Here is a 24,030-nt window from a genome sequence, read left to right as displayed (position 1 = left end):
CCTGGTTGTCAGCGCTGTGCCTTTACATGACACTTAAGTATTCTACCTGCCTTTTTAGACCGTGATAGTTAAGAAAGAGTGCACTTAGTCAGGGTTTTATTATAGTACAATTACCCTGTGATATACATCCAGTTCTTACTGTGTACTGTTATATCTATTGTTATATAGCTGTGTAAGCTAGTCCAGTGCAGTATTATTGTCAGTAATAACCTCTGCATTGTACAAACTGTGACTGTCTGTGTGTGCATTTGATAGCTGAGTGGTGTCCATTTCGTGTCTTTCACTCAACCTGCTATCCCTATATTCCATAACCTGAGGGGGCTTGGTGCGTCAGGTGTTATCTAATATAGGATTTTCACAAAGATGTACTGTATTACGTATTTTTCTCTGTGATTTAGTCACCATATCTCTCCTTTATCTTTGCTAGTGCTGACTACACTGCGCAGGGGTTTGGGTTCAGAGATATAGTGCTGCTGATAATTGTACTGTGTTAACCTCATACTGCAAGTTATATCATGTCTGCTTCTGAGGGTAACGGTTCTGGGGCTGAACACACTGCCGGTGTTGCTGACGCCATGGGGCCATATAAGGAGAATATAGCAGCTGTGGGCTCTGGTTCTGTGGGCTCCTTGCCCCCCAGTGGGACTGTGGCAATGGAGGCACATACTGACCCACCATGGGCCGCTTTTTCCACGCTTCTGCATACGCTAGTTCATAAACTAACTCCCCCTATGGGACCTCCAATGCCGGTACAACCGTATGTGGTCCCTGCAGCTAACCCGCCGTAGGCGGATGATTTATCTGCTCAATTAAAGAAGTTGAACCAGTCCTTGACTACTAAAAAGTCTGACCAACGCTTGCCTAAGTCCAAGAGGTCCTCTAAGCGAGCGCTTATCTCCTCACAATCCACTGCTGTCACTGACACCTCGTCTGATGAAGACGGCACATATACTGACCCCTCAGGTCCTGACTCGGATACGGCTGATGGGGAGGGTAGTTCACATGTGGATGTTCCTGATCTTTTGGAGGCTATTAAGTTAATTCTGCAGATTACGGATGATCCCAAGCAGTGCCGTTTCTTGCGGCGGGCGAGCCGTGCAAGCGCACGGGGCGCCCGCCGCGACACTTTTTGAACTCTTTAAAATCCCCCCTCCTCCCGAGGCGGAGTTTTGCGGAATGACGCAGTGCATCGTGACGTCACGACGCAACACGTCATTCCGTGAAACTCCGCCCCCCGAGCTGGGTACTCGGGAGGAGGGAGAAGGGGGAGCCAAGCCGGCCAGCCGGCGCGGACAGGAGAGGAAGGGAGCTGAGAGCCGGGATCCAATCGCTGCTGCCAGCCTGCCTGCCACTGAGGGGAACCGCTGCCAGGGACGGAGTCGGGGATTGAGTATCGCCGCCTGCCAGGGCCTAAACTGAAAGAGTTTGAGGCGCTGGGAGAAACGGAGCTGCTGCGGCTGTACGGTCAGAGGGAAGAGTGCCAGCAAACTGCATCAGCAACCAACAGGTGTCCCTTTCAACCACATTGACACACCCCTACAAACTGCCTTTTATCTAGTCACAACCTCCACAGTTGATCAGGGGAAGAGCAGGGGGAGAGAGACATTGCTAGCTTTGCTCTATAGACATCGTCAAAAAGGGGCAGAGGAGAGTGACAGTAACTACTATTTGCTCCCTTAAGTCCTGTCACTGAGTAGACCATTCTATACTGACAGTTTGTAAACTACTGGTCATTCCGCCCCTGCAACTCTTAGTTATTTATAGACTGATATTCCGCTATTTCCTCAGAAGAAACACACTGAGGAATTCTCTGTCCCATAGAATCCGAGGGGTTACATCAAGTATTAGCAGGGGTTACCTCACCCAACATTACTTGTGTGAAAGAATAACAGAATATCTGGTTGTGAAGGGAGTAAGGACTCCCCCCTCTGCCACCTGCCATCATGTGTAAAATGGGGACACTTGCCTGCCGTAATGTATAAAATGGGGACTCTTGCCTGCCGTAACGTGTAAAATGGGGACACTTGCCTGCCGTAGTGTATAAAATGAGGACTCTTGCCTGCCGTAACGTGTAAAATGGGGATTTAATGTATCAAGGGCATTGCAGTGTATGGCATAATATATATATTTTTTTTTTCCTGTGCTCGCTGTGATCTGTCAGTGCAAGGTCAAAAACTGGGGTGTAAGGTAGTCTTTTCAGATGAGGCCACGCCCATTTTACAGAGACCATGCCCATTTCAGAGGCCACGCCCCCTTTGCCGTTTTACTTCTTATATCCATGGGGGGGGGGGGGGGCACATTTTTTTGTAATGCCAAGGGGGGGGGGGGGGGGGGGGCGCATTTCTAAATCTCGCACTGGGAGCCAAATTGGCTAGAAACAGCCCTGATCCCGAGCCATCCGTCCCTCCTAGGAAACCAGATAGGTTCAAGCGTCAGAAGGTGGTTAAGCAAGTTTTGCCTCACTCTGACCACCTAGTGGATATACGTCAGGAACCCTGGGAAAACCCGGGTACGAAGTTTGTGCCTCAAAAGAAGATGCTGGCTCGCTATCCCCTCGCGCCGGAGCTGTCTAAAATTGGGAAACGCCTCCTCCAGTAGACTCACATGTAGCTAGGATGGTGGTTTCCTCAGCTCTACCTGTCACTACCGTCACGTCTCTAAAAGAGCCTACGGATAAACGTGTGGAGGGTTGTCTGAAAGCGATTTACACCCTCACGGGTGCTGCGCAAAGGCCCACCATTGCAACCACATGGGCTGCAGAGGATATTGAAGCATGGGCCTTGGAGTTAGAAGCTGAAATCTCTTCTGACCATGCTAGACAATGCTTGTCATATATTGTCACAGCTTCTCGATATATTAAAGAGGCGGCTTCTGATGCCGGTATCCTAGCAGCCAAGGCCTCTACTACGTCAGTCCTGGCTCGCCAGATATTGTGGCTGAGATCCTGGTCTGTGGATCTGGACTCTAGAAAAACCCTGGAGGTACTCCCTTTCAAGGGAGATATTCTGTTTGGGGAGGACTTAAATAAGATTGTGGCTGACTTGGCTACTGCCAAAACCGCCTGTCTGCCTAATACCGCTCCTTCTGTGTCGAAGGCTAAAGGAATGTCCTTTCGCCCCTTTCGTCCTTCAGGTAAAGCAAAAGGTCAGGCGTACCATAAGCAGGCCCGCACTTCCAAACCTGGTAAGCCGAAGCCAAAAAGAGCCTGGTCTGCCCGTCAGCCAGCTGCCAAGACCGATAAGCCTGCCACATGACGGGGCGGGCCTCCCCCTGGGGGATCCCAGGGTGGGGGCCCGGCTTCTAGGGTATACCCAGGAATGGTTGAAGACCACTTCAGATGCCTGGGTACGGGAAGTCGTCACTCGAGGTTACGCCATAGCCTTCAAATACCGACCCCCTCATCGATTTTGCCTGACAGACGTCCCTTTGGACCAGACAGAGGCAAAAACTCTACACTCGGTGGTACAGACCCTCCTGGATACAGAAGTCGTAGTACAGGTGCCTCTTGCTCAGAGGGGCCGGGGGTACTATTCTCTGCTGTTTCTAGTCCCGAAACCGAATGGGTCCTCCCGGCCCATTCTCAACCTCAAGGCATTGAACAGGTTTGTGAAGGTTTCCAAGTTCCGTATGAAAACCCTTCGCTCTATAGTTCTGGCCTTGGAACCTGGGGACTACATGGTCTCCCTGGACATATAGAATGCTTACCTGCATATTCCTATAGCAGTGTCACATCAACAATACCTGAGGTTCGCTATTGGCAACCTACATTACCAGTTTCGGGCGTTACCTTTTGGTTTAACAACGGCTCCGTGAGTCTTCACCAAAGTTATGGCGGTGATGACGGTGGTACTCCGCCGTCAAGGGGTCAGGATACTGCCGTATCTGGACGACTTGTTATCCTGGCAAATTCCCCAGATCTTCTCCTGTGTCATCTGGATATGACGGTCCGGTTTCTGCAAGCCCACGGGTGGCACATCAACTGGAAGAAATCCTCCCCGGTCCCTGCTCAGAGCATGGTGCACCTGGGAGCGTTGTTGGACACTCCCAACCAGAGGTTGCTCTTGTCTCAGGAGAAAGTCCTGAAAATTCAGGACAGGATTCGTTGCTTCCTTTCTCGTCCGCAAGTGTCGATACATTCGCCAATGCAGGTGCTGGGACTAATGGTATCAGCATTCGACATGGTGGAGTATGCTCAATTCCATTCTCGCCCCCTCCAGATGCTGATTGTAGCCAAGTGGGACGGCCTGCCTCACCGGATCAGATCTCAAATGATCTTCTTGACTCCGGAGGTCCGTCTGTCACTACACTGGTGGCTCCGGGACCAACAATTGTGCAGGGGTATCCCTTCTGGATATCCAACTGTGTCCTGTTGACGACAGATGCCAGTCTAAGAGGTTGGGGCGCGGTGCTGGAGCAACACTCCCTTCAGGGTCGGTGGACCAAGGAGGAATCTCTCCTCTCGATCAACATTCTGGAATTGCGGGTGGTCTTCAATGCGTTGAACCTGGCCCAGCATTTAATTGAGCAACGCCACCACAGTGGCTTACATAAATCAACAAGGCGGCACTCAAAGCCATTTGGCAATGAAGGAAGTCTCACGTATTCTACGTTGGGTGGAACGCCATCTACCGGCCATATCGGCAATATTCATTCCGGGAGTCCTGAATTGGGAAGTGGACTTTCTCAGTCATCAGGACGTGCATGCCGGCGAGTGGGGCCTCCATCCAGAAGTGTTTCAACTCCTCGTGGAAAAGTGGGGTCTTCCAGACGTGGATCTGATGGCGTCTCGACACAATCACAAGGTTCCGGTCTGCGGAGCAAGGACAAGGGATCCTCAAGCAGCGTTTGTGGATGCGCTGGCGGTGCCGTGGAGGTTTCGGCTGCCGTATGTATTCCCTCCGGTGTCACTCCCGCCCAGGGTAATTCGGAAGTTCAAGCAAGTAAAAGGAAATCTGCTTCTCATAGCTCCAGCGTGGCCCAGACGGCACTGGTTCTCAGACCTGCAGGGCCTATCGTCAGAGCGTCCAATTCTACTTCCACAACGCCCAGACCTCCTCGTTCAGGGCCCCTGTGTCTACCAGGACCTAGCCTGGCTGTCTTTGACGGCGTGGCTCTTGAAACTTCCGTCTTGAGGGCTAAAGGGTTTTCTAAAGGGGTCATTAAAACTATGTTGCGGGCCCGGAAACCGTTTTCTGCCCGGATTTATCATAGGGACTTTGTTTGGTGCGCATCTAACAATTATGACGCTTCCAAGTTTAGTACAGCCAAACTTTTGGCTTTTCTGCAGCAAGGCCTTGATTTAGGCCTGCGTCTGGCCTCCCTCAAGGTTCATATTTCTGCCTTGTCGGTGTGGTTTCAGAGAAAAATTGCGACTTTACCTGATGTTCATACTTTCACTCAGGGTGTGTTGCGCATCCAATCTCCCTATGTCCCGCCTGTGGCGCCTTGGGACTTGTCGGTGGTTTTGGAGGCGTTGCAGGAGCCTCCATTTGAACCTCTTGGTTCAGCTGATCTTAAGTGGCTTTCCCTTAAGGTGGTGGTCTTGCTGGCTATTGCCTCTGCTAGTAGAGTGTTGGATCTGGGTGCCTTGTCTTGTCGTTCCCCATATCTGATTTTTCACCGTGACAGGGCGGTTCTTAGGACTCATCCCGGATATTTACCTAAGGTGGTTTATTTGTTCCACCTTAATCAGGAGATTGTGGTTCCGGCCTTTGTCTCTCCTGATTTGTCTCCCAAAGAGCGGTCTTTGGATGTGGTACGGGCTCTCCGTATCTATGTGAAGAGAACTGCTTCTATTCGGAAATCTGATTCTCTTTGTTTTGTTTGGATTTCACAAACATGGCTGGCCTGCTCACAAGCAAACTCTGGCCAGATGGATTAGAATGGTGATTGCACATGCGTATGTGAAGGCTGGTCTCTCTGCTCCTGATCACATTAAGGCCCATTCTACTCGGTCTGTTGGACCTTCTTGGGCGGCGCAACGTGGTGCGACCCTTGATCAATTGTGCAAGGCGGCTACGTGGTCCTCAGGGAACACGTTCATAAGGTTCTATGCCTTCGATACTGCCGCTTCCCAGGATGCTTCCTTTGGACGCCGGGTTCTTGTGCCCGCCACAGTGCGTCCCCTCCCTTAAGGAACTGCTTTAGGACATCCCCATTGTCCAATCCTTGTGGAGCCCAGTGTACCCCGCAGCAGAAAACGAGTTTGATGGTAAGAACTTACCTTTGTTAAAACTCTTTCTGCGAGGTACACTGGGCTCCACAAGGCGCCCACCCTGACGCACTTAGCTTCTTTGGGTTGGTATGGCATTAGCCACTGACACTTCTCCTGCTAAATGACAAAGGACCCAAGGAGTTTCCACAGTGAGTGTTCCGGGACAGGTGGCCCGCCTTGTTCTCTCTACTCTAGCTGATTCAGCAGGCTCGGTTACCAGTCAGCAAACCTGCCCTGCCCCCAGCTCACATCTCACATAGGGTGGGATTTACTATCAATGATCGCGGGTCATCGCTGGTCATCGCAATGATGCTAATCGCATATGTACTAACATATGCGATTAGTATCTCAAAGCGATGCCAGGGGTGTCTTGCGATCAGTGATGGTCCACAGGAGAGGGTTTGAGGCGGCTTACGTCACCTCCCAGTCCCGGGAGGTGACGTGCAGGGAGTCCCCGTGATACTCCTCCCCCCTGCAGCTGAAAAGAGACAAGGCTGTACTGCGGGGGAGAAGGAGGAGGGTGTGATGTTAGTGTATTAGAATGCTTAATATTTGTAGACACTCCCTTACTAATATGTGTAAGCCTGAATCTTCAGTGATGGTCCCTGGGACCAGGGGGATGCTGGGAAGTGGGTGGTCCAGTGTGCAGTGTGCCTGGAGTTGGTGATGGAATAAACAGTACAGCAGTGAACTCGCATGTCTCTGTGTCCTTATGACTGGATTTACAAACATATGAACATAACATGGTGTCAGAATAAGTTTAACTTGGACTGCTAGTGCTCTCAGAGTGTGAAAGAATCCTGCAGCAGTCTGTGGCTGTGATACTCAGTGTCTGCAAAGCCTGCCGTGTGCTCCTCTCTTCAAACAGTGAGTAACCATGGATAAACTAGCTCCTCCAACCGGCATGCTGATGTCTGGTAACTTGTCTGAAAACTGGAAAAGATTTAAGCAAAGGTTTAATATATATCTTGCTGCGTGTGGAGCTGATACAGAGGCTGACAACACTAAGGCATCCATTTTCCTCCATGTGATAGGAGAGGATGTGCTGGACATTTATAATAGATTTCAGTTTGCTGAGGGGCAGAATATGGTGCTATCTTCTATAATGCAAAAGTTTGAAGATTACTTTGTGCCAAGGAAAAATGTGACATATGAAAGATATAAATTTTTCACATGTGATCAGAAGTCTGGAGATGGATTGGATCAGTATGTTACAGAGCTGCAATCACTCAGTAAAACCTGTGAGTTTGGTAATTTAAAGGATTCACTGATTAGAGATCGTATTGTCTGTGGAATACCTGATAATGGACTCAGAGAGAGACTGCTGAGAGAGCAGGACCTAACACTAGAAAAGGCAGTGACTATGTGTAGATCTGCAGAAATAACTAGATTTCAAGCCAAAAAGTTACACAAGGACGCTGATGCTGCTGTATATGTAGTGCAGAAAACAGAGCCAAGCAAACCTCCATTCTCAAGAATGAAGCAGTCTATGCCACAGTCTAATAAGGAAATGTGTAGTAGATGTGGAAATGCTCACAATCCTAAAATGTGCCCTGCTTATGGTAAAACCTGCATGAAATGTGGTAGACTAAATCACTTTGCCAAATGCTGTAAAATGAAAAGTGAAACAACAAACGTGCATGCTGTTAAACAAACAGAGGAATTCTTTGTGGATTGCATTGAACTTTGCAGGGGGCCGGGGGGGAGGGAGGGTCGTCGTGAGCGGTTTCAGATCGGGGGCGGGATGCAGCGGCGGTAAGAAGTCCTTAGGCTTCTATAGGGTATCGCCATCAAGAGATGGCGATACCCCTGGTGGCGTAAACCCGGCGGTGGGGTCTTAGTACATATGAAAATGCGGTAAAACCCCCGAAAACGGGGGTTTTACCGCATTTTCCCTTTAGTACATCCCGTCCATACAGTGAAGTCAGAACATTTGAATTTGAAGTTTAGAAAACTCCAGAATGAAAAAAATATCAGAACCAGCCACACATGGGCAAAGGCAACCATTGATGGCACATTATCAAATAGTTTGCTACCATGGATGGAGGCCACACTGATGGCCATCCCTACCAGGGATGTCCCCATTGATTCCAAGAGGAGAAGGCAACCCTCCTGCTATAGAGGCCAATCCCAGGATTTTAGCACAAAAAATATGAAATTTGAATTCCGGGATAGGAACCGCCAATCCCGAGATTTGCACAACTTTATTTTCTGCCGGGCAGCGCTGAGCATTCGGCTCAGACGGTGTGCTCGGTGTGATGTCAGAGTGGTCATGCTGTGCAGCCTCATGCCAGCTCACACCTTTGGCCGTACTCGCTTAAGTGGAGGAGGAGGACTGCCGAGCAGCCGCATGGTGGACTGGTGACTGTGTGTTTGACACTGTCAAATTTAGCGGCGCCTGCGACCAGAGAGTAGCTCGTGGAGGCTCATCACTGCTGTGACTGCCCCCTTGGTGGGCCTGGGAGTTGGAACGGGATTGCGCTGGTACTACTGCTGCTGTCAGTACCACCCACCGAGTAAGGCAGTGCATGCCAAGGCCCGGCGCTGCTTGCCCCTCTCTCTTGCTGCTCTGCCATAGGTAAGCAAAGCTGCAAAGCTGTGCTGCTGTGTGCAAAATAACGGACTGTCCAATGATTCCTTGCTGCCTGAAGTGAAGCTGTCCTGTGTGTGCACTGCTTTTGCAGTTCTTTTGGAGTGGACTCTGGACTTGAAGAGGGTGAGTCAGTGAATAATTTTTCTTAGTGTGGGCCCGAGGCTGGGCTGGGGGGGCCAGTGGGGCAGGCGGCATGAAGTTATTTTATTCCTTTGGGGGGAAGAAGGCATGGTATAGTATTTCCATTGATCAACTCAATGCAAATATTTTTTCAAGCCCGAATCCCGGGCTTCCCTACCCACTTCTTAGAGCATTGCATCATCTTGACTCCGTCCTCTCTGTGTTCCCATGATTTGTAGAGTTGTGCCACAGGAGGCAGGAGTTAGTAATGGAAAGCACAAATTTCAATCCTGTGACCAAATCCATCTTCATTCCGGGCTTTCTCCTGACAGGGAAAACATAAAAGTAATGGGCTCATTTATCAATGAGTGATAAATTTCACTGTGAATGATAAATTGCACCAGCCAATCAGCTTCTAACTTCTATGTTACAGACTTTTGCACGTATTTATCAATGAGTGATAAATTTCAATGTGAGTGATAAATTTCCCCAATCCGCTCCTAACTGTCATTTTTCAAACACAGGGGCAGACGTATTAAGCCTGGAGACGGCATAAGGAAGTGATAAACCAGTGATAAGTGCAAGGTGATAAATGCACCAGCCAATCGGCTCCTAACTGTTAATTTACATATTGGAGCTGATTTTCTGGGGCATTTATCACCTTATACTTATCACTGGTTTATCACTTCCTTATGCCTTCTCCAGGTTAATGCATCTGCCCCACAGACTGTAACATGGCAGTTAGGAGGTGATTGGTTGGTGCAATTTATCACTCACAGTGAAATTTATCACTCATTGATAAATAAGAGCATTTATGCATTATTTATCAATGAGTGATACATTTCACTGTGAGTGATAAATTGCAGCAGCCAATCCGCTCCTAAATGTCATTTTTCAAACCCAGCCTGTGACATGGAAGTTAGGAGCAGATTGGCTTGTACAATTTATCACTCACAGTGAAATGTATCACTCATTGATAAATAAGGGCACTTGTTTGAAAAATGACAGTTAGGAGCCAATTGGCTGGTGCAATTTATCACTCACATTGAAATGTATCACTCATTGATAAATGAGCCCTTAAGTATGCAAGAAACCCACAGCATGGGGGTCCCCTTGTCATAATGCTACCCAACCCCACTCTGTTTAGAAATGAGGGTCTGTTTCATGCTATACCAGTGGTTTCCAAACTTTTTTTGAATCACAGCACCCTAGAATATTAGAATTTTTTTCACGGCACCCCTAGGCCAAAAATTTCTTATTGAGAAATTTCGAAAGAAATATTACATTAAGTAGATTGTGTTTATATGTCATCCTTAGGGTCAGTTGTGTGGTGAGGGACAAGATTTGCTTCTGTTTGGCCACATATTTTATGACTGACAGCCACCAACACTGGTTTTGCCTGTTATATTGACCATGAATAATTTGAATTGGTCCTGGACCACCAACCCAGGGCACCCCTGCAAGTGTCCCGAGGCACCCCAGGGAGCCACAGCACACAGTTTGGGAATCTCTGTGCTATACACAAGCTGGAAAATTAGGTGCAAAGTGGGTAATTCGGTACATCTTCATAAACGGAAACACCTGCATATTTTGCAGACTGTACAGTAAATGACCTTTGCTGAACGTTAAGTGTCACAGTCACATGGAGAACATTCTGCCACATTGGGGCAATTATCTATCACTGCTTGCTTCTGTTACTTTCACATATATCGGTATAAGTCACAGAAATGTCAGCATCCGTCATGTCTATAGATAAGCAAATAGCTTTAGTTTTAGGACAAGCAGACCTCTATCAATGTTTAGGATCAGTGTCTGCTCCATTTGTTGTACTAGGATAGTGCCAAACACAGAGGGTGGCTGGAAGGTGTAACATCAGATACAAAAAGCAGAACTGTATATATTGTATATTGCAAATTAAATATAACACTGTTGACAATGCTGTAAGCAAAAAATAAAGTAATTCCTAAATTATTTAAACAAATGAAATAAAATATTTGAATGCATGTCCTATTACTTATCTAGAAAAAAAAAAATCTGTGATTTTTTTTATTTTATTGTAATGAGTATAATGACCAAGCAGGATTACAGCTGTCATAAGGATGGTACAGGCTTGGACTGGCCCACAGGGGTACAGGGGAAACCACCGGTGGGCCCCACTGCCTGGGGGCCCTCCTCCTGCTCTAAGGATCAGGTTACAGACTGTGACTTGAATTATACATTATACATATGTTACCTTATACTGGACTATGGTGTATTTTCTACAATGCATTACTGTTATTAATCTGGCACATTATCAAGCATGCAGCAGCTGAATTTACTGTATATATTTATGTAGGGGCCCAAAAGTTGCACTCTATAATGGTTAGTCAAACCAATGAGGTGGCAGACCCCACCTCCTCTGCAGAATGGCCACACCCCTAAACATGGGCCCCTACCACTGCATTTCCCCGGTGGGCCCTACATGCCCCAGTCCGACACTGGGATGGTACATTCTGAGCTATTTGTAATTTGTAAATTACATTTATTCAGCTGGACAAGTGAAACATGTATTGAATGGTCTTGTAGTTTGACGTTATGGTAGCCACAAATGGTAAAGGCAATTTATCACAGTGTAAAGTAGAGTGACACTGCTGTTTGTGGTGTCAACATTTTGCAAAGTTGCACCTTCCTTTTCTGGAGAATCCTATGGTCCTATAGGTCAATATATTGCCATCACCTGGTGGGAGGAGCTTGATCCATGCGTTTTGCGGGATGAAATTATATTATCAGCATTGACAGTGTAAACAAGGACCATTTAGGAGGGGTATTCCTTATTTTGTGAGGTTATCACTGATAAAATGTCTCAATCTGTCAGGCAGTACAGGACCCTCCCTCTTCTTCAACCCACAGGAAGCCAAGGACAGCTGGGCCTCCCTAGTGACATTATAACTAGGGATGGTTCACACCATGTGGGAAGCCTAGTTTCTCAGTTTACGTGAGGAATTGGACATTGTTCTGGGTTGAACATCATTAGACTTTGTGGCATCAGCATAGCAGTGGGTATGGGGGGGAAGAGATCATTTCATTAACTGTTATCTAGTTTGCCTATTTATTTGAATCACCTAATGACCACATTTGGAACTGATATTCACTCCCACTAGGATGTCATCATCACTGTGGGGAATTGACAGCTGACAAATAGATTAAGCAAGATACTTTTAGTGTATTCTACATTGGAAGGCATTTATCAATTAATATTTGTGGGGTAACCCCAAAAACGGATATCCCCCCCGTAATAAGCATCCTCCAAATGTATCTAGAGAGGACCTCAGCAGATATTGCAGAAACCTTTGGGGGCTGCTTTCTTGACTAATTTACCAAGCTCTAGAATGCAAAGCATTCTGTAGCTTGGACTCAATGTAGCCAAAAAGTACCAGGAGAGGGATCTATAGGACCCCTCTCCGCTAATGCGATCCCTTTAATTTTACACATAAGGATTGGCTCCTATTGGATGTGATGAATGATACATTCAGGCAGTACTTAATGTACCATGAATAGTGGTGAAAATAATTATCAGGACCCCTATAATAAATAAATGGGACCCTTGGTTTTGAATTTGTGACTACCGGACTCTGGGAAGATTCATTGACCATAAGGGTATTTCCTACTCTCTTGCATCCATCGCTCCATGAGTAGAAAGTTTGAAACCCACAAATTTGTCAGCCAATAAGCCTGCGGGAGAGGGGGGACTGTAGCCGTTTCCTGCTGTGATGTTATAGGGTAATTTGTCCAAACAGTTGGGATCCACAAGATCATGCACCCTAAGTCATCACACGGTGCCTCCACTCCTTTGTCCTGCCAAGCAAGTCTGCAAAAGTGGAAATTGCACCTGCTAGCATACTGCCATTTGCTTATTTGATTTGTCCTACTTGTTCAGGCACTAATAAAGATCTTTATATGTGTATGTTTTAATTTGACTAATATTACCAGTTATCAACAGCTGCAGACGCCCATGTATTCCTGTGGCCACACACTTAAGTAAGAAATGTTATCCAATGAAGGATAACAAAACATCATAAAACAAGATTTCTGCTGTGGGGTACACTGGGTTCCACAGGGAATGACATTGGGGTGTAGAGTAGGATCTTGATCCGAGGCACCAACAGGCTCAAAGCTTTGACCTTCTTCCCAGAATGCCTAGCGCCGCCTCCTCTATAACCCTGCCTCCATGCACAGGAACTCAGTTTTGTAGTTGGTGCTATGCAGTAAGCAGGCATACAACAGGGGGGCTGCTCCAGCAGCCTTGAGAAGAAGCTTCTAATGAAAAATGAAGACTTCAAGGGCTGCAGCAGAGACACTGACTGTGTTAGATGTCAGTCAGACATCTCCTGCTGCAGCTCCATCACCTCCCCGAGTGGCGCTGTATACTCCCGCGCCCTGGTTGCCGGGTACTTACAGCGGAGGCTTCCGGTTTCTTCCAGTTAGTCACACACACACACTACCGCTGTTCTCTTGGATCGTGTGGCCGCACTCAGGGAGGAGGTAAATGGGTCCCCTCGGCGGCACCCGCTGTAAATCGCGATCCCGCATGGCCGGTGGGAAACGGGCCGCGCGCGCTGGCGTGGACACTGGCGGTACAGGGACCACACTAGACCACCAGGGCAAGGGCACAGGTCGGTTTCCTCTCATAAACTGTTTTTATAACCCCACAGTACCCGGTGGTGAAGTCCAGCAGGGGGATAAGGCTTTGACCTGTAGCCCCTCCCCCAGCCCCAGGGCGCCATTTAGAGTTAATGTTCCCGCCCTGGAGCTGCATCTCTCTCTCTCCCTCACTCCCTGTCAGTGTTTGGGTGCCATTAGGACAAGCTGAGCTGATCCTGGGACTGTTTGGGCAAATCCTCCTCTGTAAAGCCTCCTGCATGTCAGCGCTGTGCATTTTACAGGACACTTAAGTATTCTACATGTCTGCTGACAGTGTTAGTTAAGAAAGAGTGCATTTAGTCAGGGTTATAGAGTACAAGTACCCTGTGATATACATCCAGTCTTTACTATGCATTGTTGTATCTGTTGAGTGTATAGCTATACTTAGTACTACTTTGTATTGCTAGTCCAGTGCAGTTTTATTGCATGTCATAATTTCTGCATTGTGCAATGTGACTATGTGTGTGTGTGTGTGTGTGCATATAGCTGCTGTGTGACCTCCATTTCGTGTATCTCACTCAGATTGCTATCCCTATATTCTATAACCTGAGGGGGCTAAGTGCGTCAGGTTTATCATTTAATAATATATAGGCGTTTCACAAGATATGCTCAGTGTGTATTTTTCTCTGTGATTTTTAGTCACCATATACCTCTTGAATTTCCTGTTTGTGCTGTTACACTGCACAGGGGGTTCGTTTCAGGTATTGTGCTGCTGATATTGGCCCTCATTCCGAGTTGTTCGCTCGCTAGCCGCTTTTCGCAGCAGTGCACACGCTAAGCCGCCGCCCTCTGGGAGTGAATCTTAGCTTAGCAGAATTGCGAACGAAGTATTCGCAATATTGCGAAAAGATTTTTCTTTGCAGTTTCTGAGTAGCTCGAGACTTACTCTTCCAGTGCGATCAGTTCAGTGCTTGTCGTTCCTGGTTTGACGTCACAAACACACCCAGCGTTCGCCCAGACACTCCCCCGTTTCTCCAGCCACTCCCGCGTTTTTCCCAGAAACGGCAGCGTTTTTTCACACACTCCCATAAAACGGCCAGTTTCCGCCCAGAAACACCCACTTCCTGTCAATCACACTACGATCAGCAGAACGAAGAAAAAACCTCGTAATGCCGTGAGTAAAATACCAAACTTCTTACCAAATTTACTTGGCGCAACCGCAGTGCGAACATTGCGCATGCACAGTTAGTGGAAAATCGCACAGATGCGAAGGAAAATAACGAGCGAACAACTCGGAATGAGGGCCATTGTACTGGGTTGCCCTGCATTGAGCTTTCGGATATGTCTGCTACAAGGGGCAATGGAGCTGGGGCTGATCCCACATTGTGTGGTGGTGACGCTGCAGACGCATTTGAGAAAAATATAGCAGCTGAGGGTTCTGGTTCTGGGGGCTCCTTACCCCACAGTGGGATCGTAGCAACGGGGGTTCAAAATGACCTGCCTTGGGCTACTTTCTCCACGCTTTTGAATACACCGGTAACTAGATTAACGCCCCCTATGGGACCTCCTGTGCCGGTACAACCACTTATGGTCCCCATGGTTAACCCGCCATGGGGAGATCAACTGTCTGCGCAGTTACAGCAATTGAACCAATCACTACCTACTCAGATGTCTAACCCTCGCCCGCCTAAGACCAAGGGGTCCTCTAAGCGGGGCATTACTTCCTCACAATCCACCAACGTCCCAGACACCTTGGGGTAAATTTACTAAGGTGGGAGATTTTTAGAACTGGTGATGTTGCCCATAGCAACCAATCAGATTATATCTATTATCTGTTAGAAGCAGCTACATAAATGGTAAGTAGAATCTGATTGGTTGCCATGGGCAACATCACCAGTTCTAAAAATCTCCCACCTTAGTAAATTTACCCCCTTGTCTGATGTGGATGGCGTTTATACTGACCCCACAGATTCTGAACCTGACTCTTCTGATGGGGAATCTGCTTCACAGGTGGATGTTTCTGACTTGTTGAAGCTATCAGGTTCATTCTTCAAATTACTGATGACCCAGAGCCTGATACTGCCCCTAAGAAACTGAACAGATTTAAACGTCAGAAAGTGGTTAAACACGTTTTACCTCATTCTGACCATTTAGTTAACATACCTCAGGAGTCCTGGGAAAATCCAGGAAAGAAATTCACGCCTTACAAGAAGATGCTGCTATCCCTCGCTGCGGTGCACCCCTGCCAGTGGATTCGCAGGTGGTGCGGCTGGTGGTATCCTCAGCTCTGCCAGTAACTACTGTCACGTCTCTGAAAGAACCGATGGATAAGCGTGTGGAGGGTTGTTTAAAGGCGATTTACACCCTAGCAGGTGCTGCGCATCGGCCCACCATTGCAGCGACATGGGCTGCAGAGGCTATTGAAGCGTGGGCTCAGGAGTTGGAAGCTGAGATGTCTTCCAACGCTTCTGATAATGCTAGACAATGCTTATCGTATATTGTCACAGCTTCTCATTACATTAAATAGGCGGCTTCTGATGCTGGTATTCTGGCGGCCAAGGCTTCTGCGGTCCTGGTCTGTGGATCTGGACTCTAAGAAAACCCTGGAGGTACTCCCTTTTAAGGGAGACATCCATTTTGGAGAAGACCTCAACAAGATAGTGACTGACTTAGCTTCAGCTAAAACAGCTTGTCTACCTAGTACTGCTCCTTCTGTACCGAAGGCTAAGAGTACTTCCTTTCACTCCTTTCGTCCTTCAGGGAAAACAAAGGGTCAGACGTACCCGAAACAAGCTCGCATTTCCAAACCCAATAAGCCCAAACCCAAACGGGCCTGGGCTTTCCGTCAGCCTGCTTCCAAGACTGACAAGCCTGCCGCATGACGGGGCGGTCCTCCCTCTGGGGGATCCGAGGGTGGGGGGCAGACTTATAGGGTATACCCAGGAATGGTTGAAGACTACTTCCGATGCCTGGGTACGGGAAGTCGTCACTCGAGGTTACGCCATGTCCTTCAAAAATCGTCCCCCTCATCGATTTTGCCTGACAGACGTCCCTTTGGATCAGGTGAAAGCAAAAACTCTTCATTCGGTGGTACAGTCCCTCCTGGACACAGGAGTGGTAGTACAGGTGCCTCTAACTCAGAGAGGCAATGGGTACTATTCACCGCTGTTCCTAGTCCCGAAACCGAATGGATCCTCCCAGCCCATTCTCAACCTCAAATCCTTGAACAAATTTGTGAGGGTCTCCAAGTTTCGTATGGAAACTCTTCGCTCTATTGTTCTGGTATTGGAACCTGGTGATTATATGGTCTCCCTGGACGTACAGGATGCTTACCTGCATATTCCCATTGCAATGTCACATCAGCAATACCTGAGGTTGCAGTTGGCAACTTCCATTAGCAATTTCGAGTGTTACCTTTTGATTTGACCACGCCTCCGCGAGTCTTCACCAAGGTCATGGCGGTAATTACGGCGGTACTCCGCCGTCAAGGGGGTCAGGATCCTACTGTACTTGGACGACTTGTTGATCCTGGCAAGTTCCCCAAAGTTCTCCTATGCCATCTGGATCTGACCATCCAGTTTCTGCTAGCCCACGGGTGGCACATCAACTGGAAGAAATCTTCCCTGGTCCCTGCTCAGAGCATGGTGCACCTGGGGGCGTTGTTGGACACTCACAACCAGCCAGAGGCGGAACTACCACCAGTGCAACCAGTGCGTTGCACTGGGGCCCGCCACTGTCCAGGGACCCAAAGCATGTAATGAGTCAAACTGACCCATTACATGCCACTGTGTGCTGCGGGCAACCACTGCCCGCAGCACACAGCCGCCCGGACAGAGAGGAGAGGAGCGCAGCGGTACGGGGGAGAAGGAGGAGGAGGGAGCCGCAGCAGCGCTTTGCTACTGGTTGAGGCGCTGCTGCTGCTGTCCCTCTGCTTCACTATAGGCTGTCTTCCGAGAACAGCCTATAGTGAAGCAGAGGGACAGCAGGAGCAGAGCCTCCACCAATAACACAGCGCTGCTGCGGCTCCCTCCTCCACCTCCCTCCTCCTCCTTCTCTCCTGCCTGGAAATCGTGATCAGAAGCTGCACCGAGGAGCCTGAGCCAGCGGAGAGGGTAAGTGTAATTCTTTCTTTTCTCTTTTCTTTTCTTTCTGTCTTTCCATGTGCAAAATGGGGGACTGTCTGCCGCAATGTGTGAAAAAGGGGGACTGTCTGCCGCAATGTGTAAAAAGGGTGAATCTGCCTGCCGCAATGTGTAAAAAGGGTGAATCTGCCTGCCGCAATGTGTAAAAAGGGGGAATCTGCCTGCCGCAATGTGTAAAAATGGGGAATCTGCCTGCCGCCTGCCGCAATGTGTAAAAAGGGGGAATCTTTGCCGCAATGTGTAAAAAGGGGGAATCTGCCTGACGTAATGTGTAAAAAGGGGGAATCTGCCTGATGTAATGTGTAAAAAGGGGGAATCTGTCTGCCGTGATGTGTAAAAAGGGGACGCTGTCTGCCGCAATGTGTAAAAAGGGGGAATCTGCCTGCCGCAATATGTAAAAACGGGGACGCTGTCTGCCGTAATGTGTAACAAGGGCACGCTGTCTGCCGTAATGTGTAAAAAGGGGATGCTGTCTGCCGCAATGTGTAAAAAGGGGGAATCTGCCTGCCGTAAAATGTAAAAAGGGGGATGCTGTCTGCCGTAATGTGTAACAAGGGCGCGCTGTCTGCCGTAATGTGTAAAAAGGGGACGCTGTCTGCCGCAATGTGTAAAAAGGGGGAATCTGCCTGCCGTAATGTGTAAAAAGGGGGACGCTGTTTGCCGTAATGTGTAACAAGGGCACGCTGTCTGCCGTAATGTGTAAAAAGGGGACGCTGTCTGCCGTTACGTGTAAAAAGGGTACGCTGTCTGCCGTTACGTGTAAAAAGGGTACGCTGTCTGCCGTTACGTGTAAAAAGGGTACGCTGTCTGCCGTTATGTATAAAAAGTGTACGCTCTCTGCCGCTATGTTTAACAAGGGCACGCTGTCTGCCGTTATGTGTAAAAAGTGTACGCTGTCTGCCGCTATGTGTAACAAGGGCACGCTGTCTGCCGCTATGTGTAACAAGTGCACGCTGTCTGCCGTTATGTGTAAAAAGGGCACGCTGTCTGCCGTTATGTGCAAAAAGTGCACGCTGTCTGCCGTTATGTGTAAAAAGGGGACGCTGTCTGCCGTTATGTGTAAAAAGGGGACGCTGTCTGCTGTAATGTGTAAAAAGAGGAATCTGTCCGCCGTAAGGTGTAATGTAAAAGGGTCTCTACCTGGTGTAGTGGTGCTACTGTGTGGCGTAATTTGAATAATGGAGACTACTGTGCACCGTTTTATGAATTGGTATTATTTTGTGGCCACACCCCTTCCCCACGAAGCCACGCCACTATGTATTTTTGCGCGCGCCTACGACGCGCACTACCCTTGTTTTGCATGCAGGGGTGGGGCTCCGATGCCGTTCCTTGCACACAGTGCTAAAATGTCTAGTTACGGCACTGTTACTAGGTATCCATTTCTATGGTCCTGAGCAGGTCCCCCTCACCAGTTCCTCTCCAGGGGTGAGGGGGTGGACTTGGATGGGATGGGGGGGGAGGGAACCAAAGCATTTTGTCGCACCTGGGCCCACCGCTCGCTAGTTCCACCACTGCAACCAGCGGTCGTTCTTGTCTCAGGAGAAAGTCCTGAAGCTTCAGGACAGGATTCGATGCTTCCTATCTCGTCCGCAAGTGTCAATACATTCGGCGATGCAAGTGCTAGGTCTCATGGTGTCGGCTTTCGACATGGTGGAGTATGCTCAATTCCATTCCCACCCTCTGCAGAAGCTGATTCTTGCCAAATGGGACAGGCTGCCTCACCGGATCAGGTCTCAAATGATCTCATTGTCTCCGGAGGTCCGTCTGTCACTGAGCTAGTGGCTTCAGGACCAACGATTGAGCAGGGGTTGTCCCTTCTGGATCTCCAACTGGGTCCTTCTGACGACGGATGCCAGTCTGAGAGGTTGGGTTGCGGTGTTGGAGCAACACTCCCTTCAGGATCGGTGGACCAAGGAGGAGTCTCTCCTCCCGATAAACATTCTGGAATTGCGGGCGGTGTTCAACTCATTGAATTTGGCCCAGCATTTAATGCAGATCAGACCTGTTCAGGTACAGTCGGACAACGCCACCACGGTGGCTTACATCATTCAAGGCGGCACTGAGGGAAGTATCACGGATTCTTCAGTGGGCGGAACGCCATCTTCCAGACATATCGGCAGTATTCATTCCGGGGATCCTTAACTGGGAAGCGGACTTTCTCAGTCATCAGGACGTACACAGCTCCTCCTACCATAAAGGCCCATTCTACTCGATCGGTTGGACCTTCTTGCGTGGCCCGCAATGGTGCGATCCTTGAACAATTGTGCAAGGCGGCTACGTGGTCCTCAGTGAACACGTTCATAAGGTTCTATGCCTTCGATACTTCCGCATCCCAGGATGCTTCATTTGGACGCTGGGTTCTTGTGCCCGCTACAGTGCGTCCCCTCCCATAAGGAACTGCTTTAGGACATCCCCAATGTCTTTCCCTGTGGAGCCCAGTGTACCCCGCAGCAGAAAACGAGATTTATGTTAAGAACTTACTGTTGTTAAATCTCTCTTAGCGAGGTACACTGGGCTCCACCGGGCGCCAACCCTGACGCACTTAGCTTCTTTGTCCTGTCTTGAGAGTGTGGCTACTAACAGTTGTCGTCTTTTTTGCCTGCTACTGCATTGGACTGGTTAACAAAAACTGAGTTCCTGTGCACGGAGGCGGGGTTATAGAGGAGGAGGCGCTAAGCATTCTGGGAAGAAGGTCAAAGCTTTGAGCCTGTTGGTGCCTCGGATCAAGATTCTACTCTACACCCCAATGTCATTCCCTGTGGAAATTACCATAAATCTCGTTATTAATTGCTCAAATAATATCAACACACATATATAATAAAATAGAATTTATTTGTTAATACTCTGAATAACATTAAGCAATCGATTGCATTCAAATGTAGTAACAGGTTGTCAAAGTCAGAAAAATATCTCTATGCACACTACCATATTTGCACCTCACACAGGTCCGTGCTGCGCATGCGTACGCTCTCCCGTACGTGCGCATACTCACAGTCGCGGGCACCCGCAGGCGCACGGTATGCGTATTTACGGTAGAGTTTATGTGATCGTAGCGTGCGACTCAATCATTACATATTTTCACTATATAATGTATTTTGTAGATCATGGTCCCTTTGATAGATTCTGAAAGTTTAGTTAACATAGCATGTTCCTGAACAGAGAGATCCCTCTTTGTATTGTACGAAGGGTCTAACAGGGGTCATACAGTGGTGTTTGGTACCCATCGGAAGAGTATTTAAATAGCAATATTCCGGTGTCGGTTTGGAGCGGATTAATCGCTCGTGCGAATAGTTATGGACATAAGAAGTTTATGTCCATTTACTATTATTTGTTCTTATTTAGTCATGCGGCGGGAAACCCAGTATCCCACCCACCTGAACAGTTGGAAGCAGTCACAGCCCACCTGTATGAATCAACCTATGACCTTTTGTTATAATGCGAAGCCGAATTCCTGTGTCCAATGAACAATGAGATTGTAGGGACCATTAAATTGTATTGTGTGTGGGGCATAAATAGGCAGGCCGACCATATCCAGTTCACTCTCTTCAACGGTTCTCATTGCTGATAATCGGGAGCTGGATATCGAGGCGCATGCGATCGTTTCCCCTTGTGCGTAAGTGTTTCTCCGCAACTATATTGATCTTCTTGTTATTGTGGGCCAATCTCTCTCTCTCTCTCTCTTCTCCTCTTTCTCTCTTATTTTCTCTTAAATAGTAATTGTATTATATTTCCTGTGTAGTTATCTGGTTAGGTAGTCTATGTTATATTGTAGTGTATGATTTGTATTTGTATTAAATCTTTCACAAGTATATTATTCATAATATATATATATTAGGCGTTGGACCCTAAGCCCAGGTATCTGTGTATTTCTTATAGTGTTAAGTACTCTCAGAGCGTCGGTGACGCTCATACAGCTTTTGAGTTAATAAGGTTACACTGTGTTGCATTTACACTCTATCTATACACTAAGGTTTTACAGCATATTACATTGTTTATGGTTTAGATTTAAAGGTTTAACATTGTGAGCGTCAGCGCCGCTGGTGATCTCCTCGTGGTCCCGAGCGTCCGCTACGCTATAGCGAATCATTAAGTTAGTCAGCAGCCAATAGCGTGCCTGCCTGTGATCTCTTGGCCGTGAGCGAACGTAACGCTTGAGCGTCTCGACTACGGCTAAGCGATTGTTACGCAACGTGCGTACCCTTACGGTACTTCATACGTAGATAGCGTACAGTGTTCTTAGACCTCATAAAGGGTATTATATAAGATAAATATTTAGCTTTATCAATTGGGGGCTCGTCCTGTCCTTCACACATCTGCACTAGGTAATTTCAGCAGACATTATCCAGCAGCAAAGGGCGGGAGATCATATTCCTCGTAGTGCTGTTTGGATAAGCGTCTGCTTCTCTTAGTAAAGGGTGCTGAAGGAATCCGGGAACCGGAGGTAAGAACAACACGCTAGTCTCTTTTAAAACTGTATATTTTTCTGTCTTGCGTACACACGCACGCATATCTGCATTTCTTTTCATTCGTGTATTTTCATATATCACTCTCCTGTTTGCCATTGTATAGTTGATAAACGTGCTAAGAGAGATTTGCCGCTATTTCATAGTTTAAGAGTAAAAAGGTAATATAGTTAAAGTATAGACAAACACACAGCTGTGCCTGAGAGACAAGGCGAAGTCAGTGTGGTGCGCGGTAGATGATAAAGGATCATCTACATTGATAAACGTATAAATTGTGTTACAGTGGATCTTTGCTTTGCGTACACGTGTCTCTAACAAAGGACTGAGACTTGCGTACGCAACCCAAGGGCCGACGCACGCAGCGTATATTACGCAACGGAGCGTACGGGTACGCCCACGTAACTCAAATCACAAGTGTTAATTTTTTTTTCAACGCGATAAATAGCGCAACGCGGTAAATAACGCAAGGCGATAAATCACGCAAATCTATTTTAACATTCGAAATTTAAATTAACAGATCCTTCTCCTAATTGGTAACACATCTGGTCTAAAGAAAATTTCTGCGCAGAAATAGAAATAGAAACAAAAGTGTATATGTGGTGAGTGAGTGTTTGTTTTTACAATTTTTGAGGTTGAACCACAAGAAAAGTCGAGTTCTCGTGAGGTACATGCGTGTAAGTGACGTACATGGTGGCTAGGGAGGCATCCCTGGTTAAAACATACAATTTGAGCATTAGAGTGTAGCAGACCAGGAGGTCATACTGTAACAGACCAGGAGGTCATAGCAGACCAGCAGGTTCAGGTACAGCAGACAAGGAAGTCCGCTATACAGTCCACAGGCACAACACCTAAAAGGGTTGGTGCAACACCCATATAGGCCATACAAGCTCTGGCTGAAGGAATTCGCAGCCGTAATTTTCTATTCCACTGGTCGCTCCGTACATAAGATTAGTTGCTTATGTGCTGAACGATTGTACCGCACGTAATTGTGTGCATTAGTAAACCTGACCGGTACTATTTGTGTACGAAGGTCATAAACGCTATTTGTACATTCTAACGTGATTTGTGTAATTTTTTTATTTTAAGGGAGGTTCGCTGCTCACTCAGGAACTATCCAACAACCGATACTTGCTGGGGAACGCGCCCCAGTAAATAAAGGTTCACAGGGGCCCTAGGTTGGGTACAACAGCTCTGGATACAGTGATTGTGTTACTGGCCAACGTGGGCGAGGAGTGAGTGGGGTACTCGGTAAACCGCCACCGTCAGCCTATTTTGAACATTTTGGTTTGCGTAAGGGTTGGCTGAATAAAGCAACACCTTCGAACTATGGGGGCCACTTGTTCAGGTAGGGGGCGATCAACCTCGGTTCGGGTTGATTCAGTGAACCGACCAGTCGGGTCGGCAAGGTACGTAATGTGTAAGAAATACGGAAGTCACACAGAAGCTTTATGTGATGAATGGGAGAGAATGACGGTACATGACGGGGAGAAATTCCCAAGAGTAGGTAGCTTCAGCACAGAAGTGTTAACGAATTTAAGGAGAAGGATATGTCTCATTAAATCAGCAAAGAGACGAATCAAGCATTACGATTATTTACAGTTGTGGCAACAGGAGGGTGACATACAGAGAGGATTGGCTCAGGCGGCGGGATCTGGCTCGATCAGAAAACTGATAGCCACGGCCCCACCGCCACCATATATATCGGGAGAAAAATTGGTTGCGGAGAATGACGCACTAAGGTGTAACACACAAACACTTAGCAACTGTGTAAATGTTAAAGATAATGTTAACCAATTAACCAATGCAAGTATTAACCCGTGCAAGTTGTACCCTGTTTTGAACTTTCCTCAGGAGTGTGATCAAGAGGACGAATCGGCA

The sequence above is a fragment of the Pseudophryne corroboree genome, chromosome 4 (assembly GCF_028390025.1).
Source record: "Pseudophryne corroboree isolate aPseCor3 chromosome 4, aPseCor3.hap2, whole genome shotgun sequence".
NCBI classification, from domain to species: domain Eukaryota; kingdom Metazoa; phylum Chordata; class Amphibia; order Anura; family Myobatrachidae; genus Pseudophryne; species Pseudophryne corroboree.
Note: the sequence above shows the minus strand (reverse complement) of the source record.